The following is a 15,740-nucleotide window of genomic DNA, read 5'->3' on the forward strand; positions in this document are numbered from 1 at the left end:
AAAGTCAGGCATGTTTTGAGTTTTGAGAGGAACGATCCTCATCTCAATCGTAAAGAAACATATAAATTTGATTGCTTCAGTAGAATTTTGGATTTTCTTTCAAAGATCTCACAAAGTATTGCCAGGATCCATATTTAGCGTTCGGTAGTGATAACACTGCTGATTTTGATGGAGTAGAAATCTATGATGTATTGACAGCTTTATCTGAAGCAAGAAGTCCTAGAACGTCGCCTATGAAGTGTTGGGATTCATACCAAGAGATACTCGTTGTTTTCCACCCAAAATGCTACTATTACATTATACATTATGCAAACATAAAAGTTTTAGTAGCTTCTGGGTGCGATTTTCCAAAACTGAAACTTATTACTAAATTCTTTAAGATGAACCATGTCCAAAAATTGTAAATCAGGACTAATTTTAATATCAAATGAAATTACTACAGAAGAAAAGGTTTAACTGAAATATGAATAAGACTATGCAAGCCTGAAAAATAGAACAATTCAATTTATAGAACTTATTTATTTATTTTTTGAGAAATGGGCTCACACACCGGAAGACACTAATGTTTCTCTTCGTTAGAGTATGTGAATAACAGTTTAACCCCAAATGTTTGCAATTGTGATTCTGTTAAAATTAAAAAAGCATCTATCAATAGTAAGAAATTATTAAGAAAGTAAGAAATTGTGTTATTTCATAAACTGTAAGACATGAAGACATTTACAGGTTATATCCTTTGCTTTGTCTTTTAACGCAAGCGGTCAGGATCCAAGCCCATGTTCGGACGGTTGTGTTTCTCTTGTAATCATCAAATGTCATTGTTTTGTCCATCAGTTCTTTCTCGAGTTGCACCATGGATATTTTATACCATCAAAACTTTTCATGCTCTTTTGCATTTTCCTTCACATACGAAAAAAGCTCAAGGCGTTCTTGTCACTGTGCTACACAGTACAGGACACGCAGTGAGGAATTCGCGCAGCTTCAGCTCAGTGCGGAATCCAGAGGGAGGACTCGCTCGGTGAATGATCTCTCAGGAAATCCCGGGTGAGATTCAACATCCTGGGTGAGGTTTTTCTGCAACAGCCACGACAAGTGTGAAGACGTTCTCTGGATTTCCTGAATGTGACTTTAAATTAGTTCACATTCTTTGGTAGTTAACAGAACTAAATGCTTTGGAGGTACATTTAAAACTGCAGCACTTCAAGTTTAATTGTGTAAACCTGGCTCTCTATGAACAGGAGCAAAGAGTTCTCACTCAACAGAAGACTGCGATGTGAGCACAGTAACATAAAGCACTTGGAAATGCCAAGGATTGAACCCAGGCCCTCATACATGCGAAGAATGCACTCTACCACTGAGCTACATCCCCAACACAAGAGGCTGTGGAAGTGACTTAGAGATGTGCAGGTGCTCACAGAACACAATCCATCTTTTGCATCTTTTAAGTGCTCTTGATTAAACTATGCATAGAAAAACAGCAGTACTGATGATTTTCATGGACTGATGCACACTTGTTCTGTACAACTCCAGTGATAAAACCTTGTCTGTAAATACTGTAGAACGTAAAAGGGTGAAACAACGCTCCAACCACAGGAATGGTAACAGAAAGGATCATTTTCTTATTTAATATGTCCTTTTGAGATGCCTTGTCAATGCACACAGACATTAGAGCTGAACAAATATTTTGTACACAAGATGGCAGTGCGATATTAGAATTCCTGTCTTCTTGATGGATTCAGACTCCTTCTCAGAGGTCCATGCTCGCCAAATAACTTTACAGCTGTAGCGGCAATGCTTGTTAATAAGACAGAATTAAGCGTTGCTGTGCTTTCCTAAATGAGGCCCCATCTCACTCTCCCTCTCTGTGGTGCAGCCACAGAGAAAGTATTCATGCAGGCTGATTTAAGATGTTTTCTTTTGATAAGGGACAGCTCCCAAACGGAGATGCACTTAGCTAAGCCTGGCTATCATGATCAATGGTCATCCATTGGCGCCTATCTGTCTAGGGAGTGCCGAATGGACATCTGGACTGCATTCCTAAGTGTCAGGAGTAAGTGACTCATATCTCACCTTGATCAACCAATCAGGGATTGGCAGGGGGTGGTAACACCACGTGGGTCTCCAATACCTCCAATGTATTTCTGATGGAGCGCTATGAGCAAAGATTTAATAAGCTACTCCTGCCGATGATTCAGCTTAAAGAAGTAAAAGCTTCACAAACAAAAGCAGCTCGCTACCACAGCCAATATTAAATGTACTTGGTGGCACATTGCCATTTGCACTGGCTCAAAAGTGATCTGGCAGACGTTGTTCCCTACGTAAAGCTGAAAGCGCCAAAGAGCATTTCCATTGAGAAAAAAAAAATCTGCCTTGATGTTAAACATAGAGAGCCTGCCTTTTAGAAGTTCTCCCTCTAAACACCTTGTGCAGCCTCCCGACAGACTAACAAAAAGCGCCTTTTCACCAACTCAATTTATAATACGCCCCTCAAAACTCACAACCGAATAACAATCCATCCGTATATTTGATTTTCAAGATCCATTCAAGGCAACTTGGCTCTTCGCAAGCAAATAATTTCAGGGAAGAAACTCAGTTTAGTCAACTACTGGTGCATTCAGCACAGCACTTGCTCTTGCTTGTCAGGGTAGCCGAGTGGTCTAAAGTGCCAGACTCAAGGACATGTGTTGTTCCAGCTGGCTTGGGTGTTCTGGTCTCCAAATGGAGGCGTGGGTTCAAATTCCACTCCTGACAGCTTCTGATTTTACCTCTCTTGAATTGTTCCAGTGCTAGCTGACAGGGAATGACTGAAATATAAAAGCAGCAGAAGAAAGCAAGCAACTCAGTGCAATTTGTGAGTATTCTGCACTGTTAAAATGCACAGGTTTTCATACTTTTTGGAATTCGTAGCTCAAGAAGTGACTCCTGTTTCATTTTCTATTCACCAACTCGATTTGCATTCCGCCCCTCACACCTCACAACAGAATAACAAACGGCTTCATGTGCCACAGCATTCCCCTGTAGATTCGGTTTGCACTATGAATTAGGCGACCCCGAATGAAATATTTTAGTGTTGGCTCAAATGTAAGGAATTTCATGAACCCTCAAAAAGGAACTTGCAAAAAATGCCAGCAATTCAAAGCGTGTAGGCAGCATGAACAGACCAATTCTGCAATTTCTGTTATCGCAGGTGGTGCTTCCGAGTCGATGGCTCTGCATTAGAAATGAGAAGTGCTGAACTCTAAACACGTTCTTGCCATTACTGCTACTCCTGCTGCTGCTCCTTTGTCCTCGAAAAAAGAAAAGACAGGCATGTTTTGAGTCTCAAAATGATCTTCTGGATCCACGAGAAACATGTAAATCTGATTGATTCCGCAGTATTCTGGATGTAATGTACTTATAACTTCCATCGAAGAGAGATTTCATCAGTTGCATGAAATTGAAACTTCCGACTTTTTGTCTGGTATTGAAAATATGTTAAAAAAACATAAACAATTTTCTAACGAACAACTCATGAATTATTGCCAGGATCTATATTTAGCGTTCGGTAGTGATAACACTGCTGATATTGATTGAGTAGAAATCTATGATGTATTGACAGCTTTATCTGAAGCGAGAAGTCCTAGAACACCATCTATGAAGTTTTAGGATTCATACCAAGAAATGCCTTTTGTTTCCCACCCCAACTGCTGCTTTTGCATTACACATTATGTGAACATTACCAGTTTTGGTAGCTTCTGGGCACGATTTTCCTAAACTGAAACTTATTACAAAATTCTTTAAGATGAACCATGTCCAAAAATTGTAAATCAGGACTAATTTTAATATCGAATTAAATTACTACAGAAGAAAAGGTTTAACTGAAATATGAATAAGACTATGCAAGCCTAAAAAGTAGAACAATTCAATTTATATAAATTATTTTTTAATTTTTTGAGAAATGGGCTCACACACCGGAAGACACTAACGTTTCTCTTTGTTAGGAGTATGTGAATAACAGTTTAACCCAAAATGTTTGTAATTGTGATTCTGTTAAAATTCAATAAATCGTCTATCAACGGTAAGAAATTATTGAGAAAGTAAGAAATTGTTTTATTTCATAAACTATAAGACAATGAAGAGAGTTTACTTCGCTTTTGTTCTTTTGACTTAAGCGTTCAGGATCCGAACCCATCTGCGGACGGTTGTGTTTCTTGAATCTCTTGTAATCATCAAAAGTCGTTGTTTTTTTCTTTAGTTTTTTCTCGAGTTGTACCATGGATATTTTATATGATCAATACTTTACATGCTCTTTTGCATTTTCCTTCACATACAGAAAAAGTTCAAGGTGTTCATGTCACTGTGCTGCATATTAACTCTGGACCACCTGTAACAGTACAGGACACGCAGTGAGGAATTCGTGCAGCTTTCAGCTCAGTGCCGAGTCCAGAGGGAGGACTCGCTCGCTGAATGATCTCTCAGGAAATCCCGGGTGAGATTCAAAAGGTAAACCTGGCTCTCTATGAACACGAGCAAAGAGTTCTCACTCAACACAAGATTGAGATGTGAGTACAGTAATATAAAACACCTGAAGATGCCAGGGATTGAACCCCAGACCTGTGGAGCAGTAAGTGACTTGTAGCACTGATGTAAGAGATACTTACATAAAGTACTTTTACTGACCATATTACAAATCACAGGAAGTAAGGTCTTAAAACATTAGGCAGTAGTGGGATTTAAACCCACACCCCTGAGAGAGTGGAGCCTAAAATCCAGCATATTAGACCATTCAGCCACACTACCTCTGGCCCCTTCTCCTTCCCTCTCGTTGCTGAGTATAGGTGCCTTCATGCAATTGAGCCAGGTTTGAGTCCCAGCCAATGCATCTCCAAATCTTTTCAAATGAATCTGTGATCTTGTAGCACATCCTCTGAAACCAGCAATCAAAATTGGAAACGTCTTCCTCAACACTGAAAAGCTAAATTCGGGCTAAGCAGTTGTACACAGGACTGTAACGTTGCCATAGCCAAATTAAATGTAATGTAGCTCTCTGAAGGCACCAGTTCTGTAGGGTTTGGGCATTTACTGGGACAATTATTAATCGTAGCAGTAAATCACAAAATTGATTCTTTTGATGGCTTTAGAATCCAACCATGCGACATAACTCAAACAACGCACACACACAGGTACTAATACACGAGGATACATTTATTAATACATAGAATATGCATGTAAACCTAACAGATCTTATCGAGAGGGTTATCAGAATACAAAAGATATATATTCAATCAGTTACAAAGTGTTACATATATCAAGAGGACATACGTTCAGTATATCATTCATTTAGACCGTTTCGTAAATGAACTTGGTTATAACTTCTACATTAGATACTCAAAACAAGTACATAACTCTTAGGAATTAAATTTATATCAACTGGTTGGGATAACAATTGAATTCTCGAGCTGTAATGCATTGAAGTTGAATACTCATCCAATCTCTGGGGATTCAGATCTTCTGCGGGCACAAAGAAACAGTTGCAGGCTTGTTGCTGTCCAATCCACGCTCTCTGGCTCCGTGCCAGGCTGTGCTGTGCGGCCTGCGACGGTGCGCTGCTGATGCTCACTGACCAGCTAGTTAGTGTTGGCTTTAACTAGCAAAGTTTGTGCACAGGAGAAAAGATGACTGTGGGTCCCAGCAAGTCAGGAAGAGGACCGGTTCGTTCCTGATGGAGAGCTAGTTCTGAATAGTGATTCAGCTGTCCACAGTTCCGACCTGTTCACGAGGCCTGCTGCTGGTGCTAACCTCAGGTGGATCCTCTGGTTACTCTCTGGCAACCTCCGCTCTAGACTCTTAGAACAAAGGAAAGTTCTGGCACTCGGACCCACTGGCCGTTCCGTGGTTGTCCGGGCTGAGTCTCAGGATGGTCAGGAGGCGCGCTGCGAGAATGTCCTGCCCTTGGGAGTCTTCTGCTCCTGGGCCGTCCTGCCTTGAAATTCTCCTTTGAATTCTCCAGTGAATCTCACGAATCTCACAGGCTCTCTGTGTTGCCTGTTTTTACCTGGAGGAACTTCAGCTCATTGATTGGCTGAAAGTTCCATGGGCATCAGAGAGCCACGTGGGTTACTCGGCGCTACCAGTCCCTGATTGGTTGATCAAGGTGAGATATGAGTCACTTACTCCTGACACTTGGGAATGCAGTCCAGATGTCCATCTGGCACTCCCTAGACAGATAGGCGCCAATGGATGACCATTGATCATGATAGCCAGGCTTAGCTAAGTGCATCCCCCTTTGGGAGCTGTCCTAGGAAACCTTATCAAAGGAACCTTAAATCAGCCTGCATGAATAGTTTCTCTGTGGCTGCACCACAGAGATGAACAGAGAGATGAGGCCTCATTTGGGAAGGCTCAGAACACTTAATTCTTTCTTATTAATAAGACACGCCGCTACAGGACACCATATGTGTTCTTGATTGATTCAGACTCGTTCTCAGTGGTTCTTGCTCACCAAATAACTTAAAAGCTGAGGAAGAATGCTAAAAAAATTCTAATCAAAATACAAAATAATCATCATTATTAACCAGAAACAGTAGAAAAACTGGTCACAATTGTGATTATGTCGCTTCTCTGCTTCAGCAAGGTCAATAAAAGACTCTCTGAAAGTAGTAACGCACTAAAGCACTGCAAAACTGAATTTAAAATCATATTAGGAATTCTGAGTGATGCCTGCTTACATGCAATCCAATCCAAATGTTGTCTTTAAATAAGAATTCTCTATGTTTCCCTGCCTTTTCCCTGGAGTGAAACTATTGGATTGAAGGAATTCTTATGACAGGTTTACAAGGTGCCGCTGATATTTGGATAAATCTATGAACTCGTGATTTTCATATACTTTAAATAAAGGCCATACGCACAGAATAAAATTACTGATGATTACTGATGATTTTTCCTGAGAGGAAGCACAGCTTATCTTTCCAAGACAGCTGATAAAGGCAAGCCAGTAGATACTCTAGCAGAACATGGAAAAACGTTCAGCTTTGTAACCAACAAATTCCCCATTTAGATCTGACATCTATGTATGCTTTGTGATTGCTTGAAGTGAAACCCACAATCTTTATTGAACTTAGACAAGTTATTTCTGATGGAGCACTATGCGGAAAGACTTAATCAGCTCTACCCCTAAGGAAGACTCAACTTGAAAATGCAGAACATTAACATTTCACAGATAAAAGGAGCACAAGCGACATTAAAATTGAGGGCGCACTGTGATTTGCACTGACTCAAAAGTGATCTTGGTAGACAAACTTCCCTGCTGAAGGTGGAAACAAGAATTTGTGTTGAGAAGAAGAAACACTTTTTTCTCCCTGCTTTGATGTTAATCTGATAAAGTAGCTTTTAACACATTGCTCCATTTGGTGGTTGTAACACAAAAACTCCTAGCAGCAGTGGGATTCAAACCCACGCCTCCAACGAGACTGGAGCCTTAATCCAGCACCTTAGACCACTCAGCCACACTAGCCACTGTGCCCTGTTTCTTTGTCTCATTACTTGCCTGAAGGAAGCCGGGTGGCTTTTGCTCTTGTCCAACAGTGGCGTTATGACTATGGAACCGACTGCACCTGCTTTTTCTGAGATGCTTCCCCTCTCATGGCGAGATCTCGACTTCTTTAACACCTCTGGATAAAGTTCTTCTGTGGAGCAGGCTACAGACCTCTGGGTACAGCACCCTTGATGTCATTTTATTTCTACAGCAGCACGCATCCGGAATTTTCCGGAAACAACAAAATAGATTCAATATAAACAAGAGCACATATAACGTATTAATAGACTCGTGAGGGGCACATAAATAATACAATTACACTTTATGGAAAAAAAGATTAAACAAAGTAAATAAAAACCACAGGTCCACACAGCTTTCATGTTCCTACATTTCGAAAGTCTGTAAATATCCATTAAGTCTATTTAGAACTGTTCAAACGTAGAATTCTTTGCTGATTTAGGCGGTAAATTTCCTCAATTACAGGACAGCACAAACAGTTCTTAATGCAGAAATGAAAGCCTGTCTAAATTTTCCTTTTTGTTAAAGACATTGGGACACTGATTTTTCTCCTTTGGGGAGCTAAAGAAGACTAGAGGGTGTGGCACAGTGGTAGTGTAGATGATTCTTGCTCTGAAAGTTGTGAGTTCAAATTAGGTTGGGGTCAGCTAAGAGTTCTTCACCATCTGCTGGTGCTGAACCCAGACTTTTCACCATGTAGTTGAGTTCTTCTCAATATCTCAGCATCTCCAAAACATCATGTTCAACTTTAGGGACAGCTACATCAGACAATGAAAGTTTGAGACCACTTTATTATTAAAGGTTCTAGAAAACCTGAAAGCTAAGGAGTTTCAGGTCACTTTTTTAATTAAAAAAGTGTCTGAAGCCTCTAAATAAAATTAGCCTTTTTTTAATTGTGTATGAAATTCACTCCCATGGGCTCTGAAAGGAGAAATATACTGTTGGGATCCTCGCAAGTGAAGTGTCTCTTCTTGTGGTGAAGCACAGTCATACCTGACTTGTCTGGAATGACCCAAGACAGACTTTATCCAGAAGCAACGGTACCACTCCCAGTACAATGAAAGAGAAACGCAGCATGACACGGGGAGTCAAGAGGCTCCCACAGAGTTTCACAGACAGAAGCAGCACGCCAGCACAACCAACATTAAAACGGAGGGCACACTACAATTTGCATTGACTCAAAAGTGATCTCGGCAGACGTCGTTCCCTGCATAACGCTGTAGCGGCGAGGCTTAATAATAAGGCAGAATTAAGTGTTTCTGAGCTTCCCAAATGAGGCCCCATTTCTCTGTTCATCTCTGTTGTGCAGCCACAGAGAAACTATTCATGCAAGATGTTTTCTTTTGATAAGGACAGCTCCCAAAGGGGGATGCACTTAGCTAAGCCTGGCTATCATGATCAATGGTGATCCATTGGCGCCTATCTGTCTAGGGAGTGCCAGTTGGACATCTGGACTGCATTACTAAGTGTCAGGACTAAGTGACTCATATCTCACCTTAATCAACCAATCAGGGACTGGTAGGGCCGAGTAACCCACGTGGGACTCTGATGCCCATGGAACTTTCAGCCAATCGACGAGCTGAAGTTCCTCCAGGTAAAAACAGGCAACACAGAGAGCCTGGGAGATTCAGATTGAGATTCAGATTCAGTAAGATTCTGGAGAGGATTCTGTGGACTGTTCTAAAGGGAATTCAAAGGAGAATTCCAGGGCAGGACGGCCCAGGAGCAGAAGGCTCCCAAGGGCAGGACATTCTCGCAGCGCGCCTCCTGACCATCCTGAGACTCAGCCCGGACAACCACGGAACGGCCAGTGGGTCCGAGTGCCAGAACTTTCCTTTGTTCTAAGAGTCTAGAGTGGAGGTTGCCAGAGAGTAACCAGCAACAGGTCGGAACTGTGGACAGCTGAATCACTATTCAGAACTAGCGCTTCATCAGGAACGAACCGGTCCTCTTCCTGACTTGCTGGGACCCACAGTCATCTTTTCTCCTGTGCACAAACTGTGCTAGTTAAAGCCAACACTAACTAGCCGGTCAGTGAGCATCAGCAGCACACCGTCGCAAGCCGCACAGCACAGCCTGGCACGGAGCCAGAGAGCGCGGATTGGACAGCACAAGCCTGCAACTGTTCCTTTGTGCCCACAGGAGATCTGAATCCCCAGAGATTGGATGAGTATTCAACTTCAATGCATTACAGCTCGAGAATTCAATTGTTATCCAAACCAGTTGATATCAATTTAATTCCTAAGAGTTATGTACTTGTTTTGAGTATCTAATGTAGAAGTTATAACCAAGTTCATTTATGAAACGGTCTAAATGAATGATATACTGAACGTATGTCCTCTTGATGTGTAACACTTCGTAACTGATTGAATATATACCTTTTGTATTCTGATAACCCTCTCGATAAGATCTGTTAGGTTTATATGCATATTCTGTGTATTAATAAATGTATCCTCGTGTATTAGTACCTGTGTGTGTGCGTTGTTTGAGTTATGTCGCATGGTTGGATTCTAAAGCCATCAAAAGAATCAACTTTGTGATTTACTGCTACAATTAATAATTGTCTCAGTAAATGCCCAAACCCTACAGAACTGGTGCCTTCAGAGAGCCACTATGATTACATATTTGGCGTCCCTGAACCGGTTGTTTTTCCCTACATTATTTGGCGTCCCTGGCACGGGCGTGGCAAGACTGAAATGAATCAACCAAGCGGAATAATTCATATAAAACGCCGTGGGTTTCATACACGATAATACAGTGTGCTGAAAGCCGAAAGAAAAAGTTCCCCTTGCTCTTTAAGCAGTGCTTGATTGTTTTGTGATCTTTTGCAATCTACCAGGTTGATTGCATACTTGATCTTGTGGTTTTCTGTGGTAAAACTGTGATTTCGTACTTAAAAGTAATACTCTTTAAGTTTAACGATGGTTGCTAAAAGGTCTGAATTCGAGTCGCTATTAAGCACTCTCTCTAGCAGCGACAAGTCTGACCACGATCTCTTCCATATCTCCGTCAGCGGAGAAGCTAGAAGAATAAATCTCCATTCTCTGAGAGAGCTAGCGAAGGACATAGAGAGATTTGACCCCGCAGTGTCAGAGAATAATATCGAGAGTTATATTCAGGACCTCAGGTATACCCTGCAGTACCTGCCAAACGCCACAGAACAGGAGAAAGTGTTTCTGGTCAGGAAAACTACCAGCAGAGCCGTACGTGAGTGGATGGCGAGGCAGATGAAAGAAGTCTGTAATGACTTTGAACAGCTGTGTCAAGCACTTATCGAAGAATACAGTGCGTTTATTGACCCGACTGCCGCGATAGCCGCCGCTCTTAACATTAAGCACGAGAGAGCAGAGTCCCCTCGTGAATATTACGAGAGACTTAGACGAACTTATTTTGCAGGGCGAAATGATGAGGGTTGCGAAGAGAACATACATTTCAAGGGTTTATTCATTGCGAATCTCCACCCATCAGTCAGAAATATGATCTTAATGCATACAGATGCACAGACCATGAAAATGACTGATATTAAGAGATTCGTGCAGAAAGCCTGGGAGTATGATGTCCAAAGTCGCTCTGAGCAAAAAGCGGCTAAAGCGACTGTGTTCGCCGTCAGAGCCAGCAGGGTTAACTCCCTCCTGCTCGAAGGAGCACAGGCTCCTGAGCTGGCTAAGCCCCGTTCCAAAGCAGGCACACAGGACCGCACCCAGCGTCCTAAGAGCCATGAGAACACCGGGGGAGGGAAAGGGCTAGATAAAGCTGAACAAAAGGATTCAGTAGCCGCCCGCCTGGCCAGGCTTGAACAAGCTTTATTAGGACAGGGACAACCGCTCCCCAAGGCTGCCGGAAGCGTGAATGAGCTGATACTCTCCACTGGAGGAGGCGGAGACCCGCCCCCTCTCCCTCCCTCAGTCTATCTGATTGAGCGGAAGGGTTCCTGCCTGGATGAGGCCAGCCACTCCCAAGCGAGTGCTGACTCCACCCCTGAAGTCACAGAGCAGGCAGTAAAACACAGAGGAAAAGCAGGAAGCTTTTACCTCAAGGCTGCCATGGGAGATGTCTTACCCAGTGAGACACTGATTGACACTGAGGTTGAAAGGTGTTTGATGTCACACGACAAGCTCAAATGGGTTGAAAAAGAAAAGGGCATGCGACTCAGAGTGGAACCTTTGGTGGATCACCAGAAAGGCAAAGTGTGGAAACAGGTCAAGGCTCCTAAGCCTTCTGTACAGAAGGAAAGGGGGGCCAAGAGGCAGACTGTGCTCACACAGTGCCCACCGAACACAGAAGCCTATGTGAAGATTCCTTCTGTTCCCTCTGGACAAGAAATAAAAATATTTCCTTGTTCCCCGGATATACAGGGAAGTCGTGTCCCAGCTGAGGTCACAACAGCCTCCCTGCCACAGGAGCGGTGCTCCAAGCAGCCGCCTGATCCACCAGGTAAAGCACACCCCTTTTACATCCCTAAAGAGGAGCAGATCTCCCCACCTGGCGATGAAAATGAGCTTTCCCTGTGCACCCTGGCACCCAAGAGGGGTCAGGAACACCACCCTGCAGTGGTGGAAGGGATCCAGATGGCAGGAGAGCAGATTGGTGATGTAGCCCTCACCCTTAGCCCTGAGAGGTCCTCTATTAGTGAGGATCTGCTTGAGCAGCTGTCACAGGGCCACCACCAGGTGCCCCTGGTGCAACATTCACAGGTTAGACAGGAGGTCCAGCTGGACGCTGAGACTACTGCGCTGTGGACACACCTGATCCCAGATGCCGATTCCCTCTGCTGTGACCCAGGGAACCTGCAGTCAGGTAACATTATTTCTCACAACTACCAGGTAGTGAGTGAGACTGACCTGATTGTTCCTGCCTCGACAGCAGGGTTTCCAACACACCCAGTCCCCCAGAAGGGACAGGGAATGAAAGCCGAGCCGGTTTTCTTACAGCCACCAGCTCAGTCTGTCAGTCTGAGTCTGACCAACAGTGGTTCACCCAGACTGGAGCTGGATGGTCAAGCCACCCGCCTGCCAGTGCAGGACATCGCAAAGAGGGGTGTCAGAATCCCCGCCTGTACTGACATGGGCCTGGTGGGTGATAGTGAGTTCGAAGACAGTGAACTAGCTATCTCAGTGCTGGGGCAGCTCCCTGAACCCCTAGCGAGGAAAGGGGGGAGCGAGCAGGTGTTCTACACCCACGCCCAGCTAACGATTGTAAACATGCCAATAGAGGGATTCCTCAAGCAGGAAGAGTGCAGGGTGGACCTGAACAGTGAGAATGGGGTAACAATCCCAGATCACTCAGGTGCTCCAGATGACCACTCAGCCGAGGGTCAGGCATGCTCCACCGCTGCACCGCCCCCTGCAGGGTTCCTAGAGCACAGGTATGAACAAATTGAAAAAGCAGATGCCCTGGAAAAGGAGGAGCAGCATCAGCAGCTGCGTCAGATCTCCCCAGATTTCCAGGATGTTGGTGCCCAAGATGCCACATGGCATACTGGGAAAGACACCATGTACACGCTGCGCCAGCTTAGAAAGGCGACAGTCACTCAGAAGGAGATGACTGGGATCAGCCACCCTAAAAGACTTTTGGGAGGACTGATTGCTGCCGCCACTGTTGCACGTTTGCTCTTTTTGGTAGGTTTGTGTGCTACTGGCACTCTCACCCTGACTGCCCCAAGAAGGCAGGTGAAGGAGATGCCAGAGGGTAGTGACAGACTGTATCGACAGCAGCAAAAGTTGGAAAGCTTAGGGAAAACCCTACAGGCAACTTCCTATGCAACAGGGTTAAACCTTATTCCCCAACCAGTGGACATGATTGTTGGTATTATACAGTGGGTTTATGCTTGTGTGCAACAGGCCAGAATGTTGACACAAGACCTGTTAAGGGAGCTTGGTGCCACTGTAGCCAGTCTAGCCATGGCACCAATCCCAACCCACTTGATTCCACTCTTCTCAGTAGAGGAGTATGTGACATTAACCCCATCGCTCATAGCTCACCCAGAAGGCGATCCAAGATTGAATTCGGTTCCAAATCTTGAGATGGGTATGGCTACTAAAGCTATCAATTGGCTGTGTCTAAACGATTCACCAATGAAGGGTGTAAAGCTACTAACGAGCAGAGGGAGGTTAATGAACCCCATGAAGAGCAGGTGGGAAGTAAATGGCTGGTCGGCACACCACGTTTAACTGACACTGTGACTTGTGACAGGCATGATGCAGCTACCTAATAAAACAGTTCCTTTAAGTTCCAGAGGAGGCCATAGTACAGCATGGTAACTTAACACTGTACGGTCTGGAACCAGACATAAGACCAAACTTGAGGTCATGGATGCCTTCAGGTGCCACACTAAGGAATTGGATAGAAATCCAAGAAACAGTAAGCCCTGAAGAGGTACAGGTAGTTAGTTTGCTTTAATGGAACAAACCTCCAAACCACCCTAGCAGATACCCAACACAGGTGTTGTGGTTTATCGGGGGGCTGGGAACAGGAACTGGTGTTATTGTAACACTGCTGCCGGGTAGCTGGATCATGACTGACAGTGTACTCTGAATGATGTACTCTCACATCAAGATGTACTCTGGGTAGCACGAATGAGTCAAAGGTAGCATGGCAAAAGAAAGGAAGTGACTTCTCCCCAAATATCTACCACAGAGGTATCAGATATTGACAGTGAACTTCCTGATGTGTAATTCCTAGACTTAGATAATGTCTCCTACCGTGTTTATACATACTCCAGATGTTATTCATCCTGTTTGTATCCAATGCTGGTTCCGGTATGAATTCTCGAGGAGTAATGTGGACATTTAAGATTGATTTTCTAATGGCAAGGGACATCACTTAACTCTGTTTTGTTTTGAAGGCAACAATGCCTCGGGACCTCGTGACCTTCAAAAAGGGGGGATATGTAGCGGCGAGGCTTAATAATAAGGCAGAATTAAGTGTTTCTGAGCTTCCCAAATGAGGCCCCATTTCTCTGTTCATCTCTGTTGTGCAGCCACAGAGAAACTATTCATGCAAGATGTTTTCTTTTGATAAGGACAGCTCCCAAAGGGGGATGCACTTAGCTAAGCCTGGCTATCATGATCAATGGTGATCCATTGGCGCCTATCTGTCTAGGGAGTGCCAGTTGGACATCTGGACTGCATTACTAAGTGTCAGGACTAAGTGACTCATATCTCACCTTAATCAACCAATCAGGGACTGGTAGGGCCGAGTAACCCACGTGGGACTCTGATGCCCATGGAACTTTCAGCCAATCGACGAGCTGAAGTTCCTCCAGGTAAAAACAGGCAACACAGAGAGCCTGGGAGATTCAGATTGAGATTCAGATTCAGTAAGATTCTGGAGAGGATTCTGTGGACTGTTCTAAAGGGAATTCAAAGGAGAATTCCAGGGCAGGACGGCCCAGGAGCAGAAGGCTCCCAAGGGCAGGACATTCTCGCAGCGCGCCTCCTGACCATCCTGAGACTCAGCCCGGACAACCACGGAACGGCCAGTGGGTCCGAGTGCCAGAACTTTCCTTTGTTCTAAGAGTCTAGAGTGGAGGTTGCCAGAGAGTAACCAGCAACAGGTCGGAACTGTGGACAGCTGAATCACTATTCAGAACTAGCGCTTCATCAGGAACGAACCGGTCCTCTTCCTGACTTGCTGGGACCCACAGTCATCTTTTCTCCTGTGCACAAACTGTGCTAGTTAAAGCCAACACTAACTAGCCGGTCAGTGAGCATCAGCAGCACACCGTCGCAAGCCGCACAGCACAGCCTGGCACGGAGCCAGAGAGCGCGGATTGGACAGCACAAGCCTGCAACTGTTCCTTTGTGCCCACAGGAGATCTGAATCCCCAGAGATTGGATGAGTATTCAACTTCAATGCATTACAGCTCGAGAATTCAATTGTTATCCAAACCAGTTGATATCAATTTAATTCCTAAGAGTTATGTACTTGTTTTGAGTATCTAATGTAGAAGTTATAACCAAGTTCATTTATGAAACGGTCTAAATGAATGATATACTGAACGTATGTCCTCTTGATGTGTAACACTTCGTAACTGATTGAATATATACCTTTTGTATTCTGATAACCCTCTCGATAAGATCTGTTAGGTTTATATGCATATTCTGTGTATTAATAAATGTATCCTCGTGTATTAGTACCTGTGTGTGTGCGTTGTTTGAGTTATGTCGCATGGTTGGATTCTAAAGCCATCAAAAGAATCAACTTTGTGATT

The 15,740-nt window shown here is 44.0% G+C and overlaps 1 non-coding gene across 1 annotated transcript; it reads left to right on the forward strand.

Moving 5' to 3' along the window:
• The first annotated feature begins 2,635 nt into the window (after window positions 1-2,635).
• Window positions 2,636-2,748, forward strand: trnal-caa (transfer RNA leucine (anticodon CAA)). The gene is made up of 2 exons: window positions 2,636-2,673; window positions 2,703-2,748. It is a non-coding gene; the product is annotated as a tRNA-Leu (tRNA).
• Window positions 2,749-15,740: the final 12,992 nt, after the last annotated feature.

This window comes from Atractosteus spatula, chromosome 10 (assembly GCF_055471065.1).
Source record: "Atractosteus spatula isolate fAtrSpa1 chromosome 10, fAtrSpa1.hap1, whole genome shotgun sequence".
NCBI classification, from domain to species: domain Eukaryota; kingdom Metazoa; phylum Chordata; class Actinopteri; order Semionotiformes; family Lepisosteidae; genus Atractosteus; species Atractosteus spatula.